Source organism: Arvicola amphibius, chromosome 2 (genome assembly GCF_903992535.2).
Source record: "Arvicola amphibius chromosome 2, mArvAmp1.2, whole genome shotgun sequence".
Lineage (NCBI taxonomy): Eukaryota > Metazoa > Chordata > Mammalia > Rodentia > Cricetidae > Arvicola > Arvicola amphibius.
This window is the reverse complement of record NC_052048.2, coordinates 184602992-184610715: the sequence shown is the minus strand read 5'-3', so window position 1 is coordinate 184610715 and position 7724 is coordinate 184602992.

The following is a 7724-nucleotide window of genomic DNA, read 5'->3' as shown; positions in this document are numbered from 1 at the left end:
ATGCTTCATTTAAGGACTACTTTATTGCCACTAATCTCATAATCCTTTGGTTTTATATTGACTCTTTAACAGCTTTCCTTAAGCTATATATATAATTTCAAGTTTATAAGATTAATATAGATGTATGTACATATACATTTATTTATTTATTTTAAACTTTTTGTCATGATATTACTGGTCATGTGGAGCTCTAAATAATTCTAGAAAAAGATTTCATCTACCTTTCTGTATATGATTTCTGGTTTGAGTCTCTATCAGTTTTCTGCTGTGAACCATCAGCACACCTAACAGTGACCTTTAATGTTTTCCAAAGGAGGGTGGGGCCCAACAACAGTGATTCCTCCAGGACTATTATATTATCCCCACTAAGCTGAAAAAACCACCCACCACCTAAAGACTGGTTTTGGACTACAAACTATTCAGAACAATTTTGAGATGATCTAGCCAAACAGACAGCTCTAGCTGGGACTTAAGACAAGCTCTACACTTTCCCATTATGCAGAGACTGGACAACAAATGATACAGCTACCTCTTCCCAGAACTTGACAATTAACTCAAAATTTTCTTCTCAGTATCCCGTAAAGATGCTGTCACCCCCAGATAGCAGAAAGTATTTTTTCCCTAATAAGTTTACTCTGTGTATCTCTATATGTCCTGGAACTCACTTTGTAGACCAGGCTGGCCCCGAATGCACAGAAATCTGCCTCTGTCTCCCTGAGTGCTGGGATTAAAAGTGTATGCTACCATCACCTGGCTGCAGGAAATAAATTTAAGAATATGATGTCAACATTCCCAAGATGTGGGGTGGGTAGGTTTTGGTCATTCAATGGGATATGGATATTTGTCATTCTTTGGGGGGGGTGGTTACACATTTTCACTGGTTAGAGTCATGAGGAATGTTGAACAAAGGTGATTAGATTCAAGGTTCTTTGAAAAGAAAAAAGAAGATACAGATATAATAGGATAAAAGGGTAGATTATTGAGTCTACTCTGAAAAGAAAAAGGAAGATATAGATATGATAAAATAAAAAGGAAGATTATTGAATCTACTTTAAAAGAAACCACTAGTTTTAAATATTTTACATTGGATTGGACTTTTGTATACTGATACAAATTTATGATTAATTTTTAAAAACATACTGTACATATGTTTCTAATCTTGTTAAAGGTATTGTACTTATATAGCTTATTTAGCAATGTAATGCACATTTCTTGTTATTGAAAGTTAACATTACCAACAGTTTAGAACAATAAGAAAATGTAGGTTAGTAATTAGTCACCTATTACAATCAAACTTGTAGTCACATTAGGTATGTTTTCAAGGTCAAACAGAGATATATTTTAAATAGATATGTCATCTTCAAACACTTCAGAGATATACAGAACATGGCATTTAAGATGTTTTAATAACTTAGGCTTTTTATTTAATGACAATGAGAGACATCTGCTCTGCTCCTGGCAGCACCAATCTACTTCAGAGAAGATAAAAGACATTGAAGAAACTCCACATTGAGTTTACATTCTTTGTGGCAAAAGTAAGCCACCGAGCAAGAAAATGTCCTTGCCTCGAATGCTGACAGTATGCTGTCCTAACTGGAGAAGCAGGGCACAAAAGAGAGGGACTGCCAAACCTTGTCAAGACAAGGATGGACAGTCTTTTAAAAAAAATCCTCCTTTATAGAAAAGTCTGTCAAATATTCTAGGCCTGTAGGTTGAAGATAGATACCCTAACATTGCAGATGAACTTTGGGTGACTGTCTAGGCAGTCAACTGTTTCTGTCATATCTCACATTTTTTGGAAGTCGCTTGCTTTCACTTCCTGCTTACTTAATTAATATTATTTCCTTCCCATGTCTCTGAGGAAGTTGAAGACAAGATAGTTATAGTTTTCCTTGCTTATGAGACTCAAAAAAAGATACTCACTACAGAGGTGTAAAGTGTAAAAGATTGAGAGACATTAAAAGATAATTTGATAATGCAAATTAGCATAGAAAGTGAATTAGGTACAACCTTTTGGACTTACAATATAGGATAGATATGGAGTATTTTCTTTGAATTTATCAAATGCAAATGTCAAATGCAAATACATTGTTGATGTATTTATTGCCTGTATATACTATATAGTTATTGTCCTTATTGTATATAGTTTTTCTTATATTGGTTATAGCCTTTTTTATTTTAGACAAAAGGGGAAATATAGTATTATTTTATTTGTGTTTTAATAAATAAAACTTGCCTGAAGGTCAGAATGTAAATCAGCTACACTAGTCAACCATACTGGCCAGGCAGTGGTGGCACACCCCTTAATCCTAGCAGCCACACTAGTTAGCTACAGAGGTTGGGAAGGCAGTGGTGGTACAAGCCTTTAATCCCAGCACTAGAGAGAAATATATGATGGGAGGAGACAGGCCTCAGTCTCAGTCTGAGGATTTGTGAAGGCAGGATTGCCATTTCGGTGTGATATAGAGGTAAGAGCCAGTGGCTGGCTGCTTTGTTTTTCTGATTTTCAGGTTAAATCCCAATATTTGTCTTTGCTTTTTTATTATTCATGCTACATGGGAATATGGCAGTATATAGGCAGACATTGTGCTGGAGAATTCTACATCTTGATCCAAAGGCAACAGGAAGTGAACTGGAACACTGGGTGTGTCTTGAGCTTATGAGACCTCAAAGCTTGGCTACAGAGTGACACACTTCCTTCAACAAGGCCACACCCACTCCAACAAGGCCACGCCCACTCCAATAAAGTCACACCTCCTACTAGTGCTACTCCCTTTGGGGGCCATTTTCTCTCAAACCACCACACTCCCTTTCTATGACCTCTTCCCTTCTCTGTGTTTTCTTTGTCAATGCACACCAGGCCTACTCTGTTTCCTTTCTATTCACACCCACGTACCACATATTTGATGTACACAGTCATGCCAGTGTTCCTTTGCTTCCTAGATGATGGATGCTTAAGTGGTGATTGCTTTTTTTATGTGACCATTACTGTATTTTTGTATTGTGTCTATATTTTGATAGAGATAATTTTTGCTGACAGTAGTTTACTCTCAGGAAGATGCTGGGGGTGAGCATGGTGCCGTGGACTCTGGTCTAGCAGGGAGAACAAATGGCACCTCAATCCTCTTATAACTAGTTTCTCTTTAACAGTGGAAATGCTTGTACTGGAGGAATATGATGAATTTTTAAAAAACCAAGCAACAGCTTAATATTAGATGTACAAATCCCAACACAAACACACACACACACACACACAAAAATTGAGGCTAGAGAGATGGCTCAGCAGTTGAGAAAAGTTGCCTTGCAGAGTAACTGGCATCGATTCCTAGTGCTCACATGGCAACTCACAACCTCCTGTCTCTCCAGCCCTGGGTATATGATGCTGTCTTCTGGCCTCTATAGATTATTTCACACATGAAGAGTATATGCATACATGTAGGTAAAACATACCCATAAAAACCAAGACAGTATGACTCCTTGTGGTAGTGTGAATGAGAATGTTGTACCCCACACACTGAGAACTTGGCATTGCCATGACAATTTTAGGAGAGATCTAGAAAGAGTGGCCTTGCTGAAAGTATGTTCCAGAAGGTGAGCTTTGTGGTTTCCTAGTGCTTCTTCTCTGCTTCATGCTTGCAGTTTAAGGAGTGAGCTTAGCTTGCTGCTCCAGTCACTATGCCCATCTGCTGCCATTCCTTCCCACAGCGAAGGTGATGGACTCTTATCCCTCTGCAAGCTCAAATAAACCTGTCCTTCTCTAAGTTGCCTTGGTAATGGTGTCTTATCACAGCAAAAGTAACTAATACATCCCCCTGTCCCAATCACTAAACCCACAGCAATATCCTTCAATGAAAGTTAATTACACAAAATCCCAAAGAATAACAACAACAAAAATCATTGTAAGTGCATTAAAAGGAAATTGGATTCAGATAAACTCTTGAGGAATTGCTAGAGAACACAAAGAACTGGACAAATGAGATGATAAATCACAGGGTGTGAAAGTAGGAGTCAATAAGGGGACAGAAATACTGACAAAAACAAACTGAATTACTGGAAATGAAAAAGATCAATAAGTTAAATAAAAAGCTCAGGGAACTCCTCACCAATAGAATGGGTTAGGTAGAGGACAGAATATCAGAACTCAAAGACAAAGTAGAGTAATTAGAACATTCAAAGTGCAATGAAGATAAATTAATAAAGCGTACACAGAACCTTTGGGACAGGTGAGACACAATGAAAAGGACAAATCTGAATCATAGGTATAGAAAAAGGAGAAAAAAATTAATGCTAAAAGCATAGAAAATATTTTGAATAAAACTTTGGTAAGAAATTCCCTAAATTTAAGGAATGAACTGCCCACACAGGAGACATTTAGAACAGTTAACAGACATACCAAAATTTATTCTGTCCACATAATAGTATGGTTAAAACTCCAAATATACAGAACAAAGAAAACATTCAGACGCTGAAAGAGAATAATGACAAATCTGATGTAAAGCCAGGCCCACCAGAACAACAGCATATTTCTTAAAAAGAAGCTTTTGAAGCCAACAAGGCTTGGAATGAAGTATTTCAAGATTTCAAGAACTGAAGAAAATTGCCAGCCCAGACTGCTATACTCAGCAAAACTATGTTGTAGTTGAAGAAAGAAAAACCTTTCAAATAGTCAAAACCAGACTAAAGGAATTCATGGCCACAAAGTCGGCCCTATAGAAAGTAGTCAAGGGATCTTTAAGACTGAAAAGAAATATAAAGACATGAGGTTTCAGGAACAAAACCATATTAAAACAGTAATTAAGCAAATTACTTAGGATTAAGAAACATAAGATCAATAAAAATGATAGGAGTTAATACATACCTTTCATAATATTTCTGAATATTAGTAGTTTCAAGAACTGATAATTCAATCTGCCTCCATCTTATGCTTGAAAGCTATCTTCTAGTAAAAACAAACTAGGTTCATTCTTGTTTATGATTAAAATCTGTTTCTCAAGGATTGGCTATCCCCCACCTGTAACCTTAACTACCAATGGTTCTGTATTATCATGACCACCTTGTTTTATGACGTCCTTGTTATGACAATGCTGGTATGACTACCTTGTTTTAACAAAGACAATGTCTTTGTTTCAAGAGGTTGTTTTTGTTTGTTTGTTTTTTTTTTTTTTTTTTGAGACAGGGTTTCTCTGTAGCTTTGTAGCCTGTCCTGGAACTAGTTCTTGTAGACCAGGCTGGCCTTGAAATCACAGACCCCCTACCTCTGCCTCCTGATTGCTGGGATTAAAGGCATGAGCCACCTCTGCCGGTTTCAAGAGGTTGTTATGACTAACTTGCTATGTTTATGTTATGCTTCTCTAACCCTGCTTGTATACCTGCCAAATCATCTATTTGGAAACCCCCTACTCCTGAACTATACAAACCCTTATCTCACCCATGTCCAGTGCTCCTCTCTTAAACTCTGCCTTTAGGGAGAGACAGTCCATGTACACAAATAAAAAAATCTTGCTTTAATTAATTTGTCCATGATTTGGGTTGATGATCTTTTCCCTCAATTCTGTGAGATTACCAGAACCTATGCAAAGACAGCACATTAGCCTGTGATCCCAGCCCTACTAACTGGAGATAAGAGATGAAACGGGAGAACCTCCAGAAGCTTAGGGGACAGCTAACCTGGCTGCACAGCAGGAAACAACAAAGAGACCCTGTCTCAAACAAGAAGAAAGGACTGACACCCAAGGTTGTCCTCTGACCTTTACACATGAATGGTACCTGAATGTCCTCATATGAACACAAGTATCTCTCTCTCTCTCTCTCTCTCTCTCTCTCTCTCACACACACACACACACACACACACACACTGAGAGAGAGAGAGAGAGAGAGAGAGAGAGCGAGAGAGAGAGAGAGAGAGAGAGAGAGAGAGAGAGAGAGAGAGAGAGAGAAACAAAATCCCAACAACTCAAAAAGTTACCTACCATGTAACCCAGCATACCACTTGGGTATTTCCCAAAGACTCCTAGTCGACACATCTCAGAACTAATTACACATCAGTATTTATCGCAACACTTTGTAGTAGCTGTTATTGAACCAGTCTAGGCATCTGACAACAGAGAGATAGAGAAAATGTAGCATATACACCCAGCGGAATTTTTGTACACTTATTGATTGGGGGATACATACATGTGCCACAGTACATATGTAGAAGTTCTAGGACAACTTGCAGGAGTCAATTCTCTCCTACCACATGGGCTCTAGGTATTAAACTCAGATCATTAGTTTGGTAGCTATTGTGTGACACAACTTTTCCTGGGGAGATTTAACACACACATCTACGAACCCCAATAGGGAACCCACAACATACCAAAGCACAGATACCACCAAAGCTCAAACTGAGCCAATGAGTTTTATTAGGGTTATTTACAGAAATGTGGGTGGGTGACAGCTTACTTACAGGAGCAGAAATGACTATGACTCAAAGACAGCTGCAAACCAGCAAGACCCACCCCCCTAAACATGGGCGACAGCTTACAAAGTTGGGAACCTGGAACACAATGCACAGCCTTCGGGCAGCTCAACAGGTGGGAGAAGTCCTTTCCAGGTGCCTCTGTTGGTCTAAACCTCTTCCAGACATCTTGGCCTGTTTCTGCGTCTTTCAGACAGTTGCTGTGGCCTCAGTTCTTCTTTGCAGCTTGTCCGTGAGTTTTCTTTGCAGCTTAGCTCATTTACTCTGAGAGGTATTCTCTGCTTTTACTGCTTACTGTGGCAGGGAAGGGTCTAGTGGATCTGGTCAGTTTAGGGGACTTCCTGAAGATATTTTGAATTGATTACCTTCCAGCTTAAAGAGCTTCCTTGCAGAATGGAATGCTACAGTTGGGAAGAAACTGTTATACAACAATGACAAGTACCTTTACCTACTGGGCCATCTTGTTGGTCTCCAAATAGAGTTCTTTTCAACCATTAAGAATGGTGCTATGGGCCTAGAAAGATGGCTAAGCAGTTAAGAGTGCTGTCTACTCTTCTAGAGGACCTAGGTTTGATTCCCAGCACTCATAACCATCTGTGACATCAGTTCTAGGATATCTGATGCCTTTTTCTGACCTCTGCATCACCAGACATGCATATGAAACACACAGACATACACGCAAGCAAAATACCCATACACATAAAATAAAAAACAAACAAAAACCTTATGAATAGCAATGTAAGTAGCTGTGTTTTCAGATGGTCTTAGGCGACCCCTATGAAGGAGACCCCTGCACAGAGGGAGGTTTCCTCCCAGACCCCAGATTAGACACCACACCCAAACATCTGGTTTTACAGAGAGATCCTTTATTAAATGGTGAAGAAAAGTTAAAGTTGCTGCTTTCTGACTCAGGCAGAAAGCGGCAGGAAATGCATTGCAGGTGTCATTTTTAAGAAGAGAAGGGGAGGCCTGTGTTAGAATGGGCTAGGAAGCAGTGGTAAAGGAGATGGGGCACGAGGGAAAAGGGTGAGGGGAACTTGTCCCGGAGGGACAAAGGACTACCTCTGGATAGAGAGAAGACACATGTGGCACACAGGAAAATGGTGGTTTATAAAGGTAAGGGAGGAAACTCCATGTTAGGATGAGGTGTTTAATTTTAAATGGTCATATGAATCAGATTAACCAAAGGGGTAGTCAGCCTCAGGAGGAGGAAGTGGCCAAATAAGGAAACAGACTTTGGCGGCTAGCTTCAGGAATGTAATCTAAT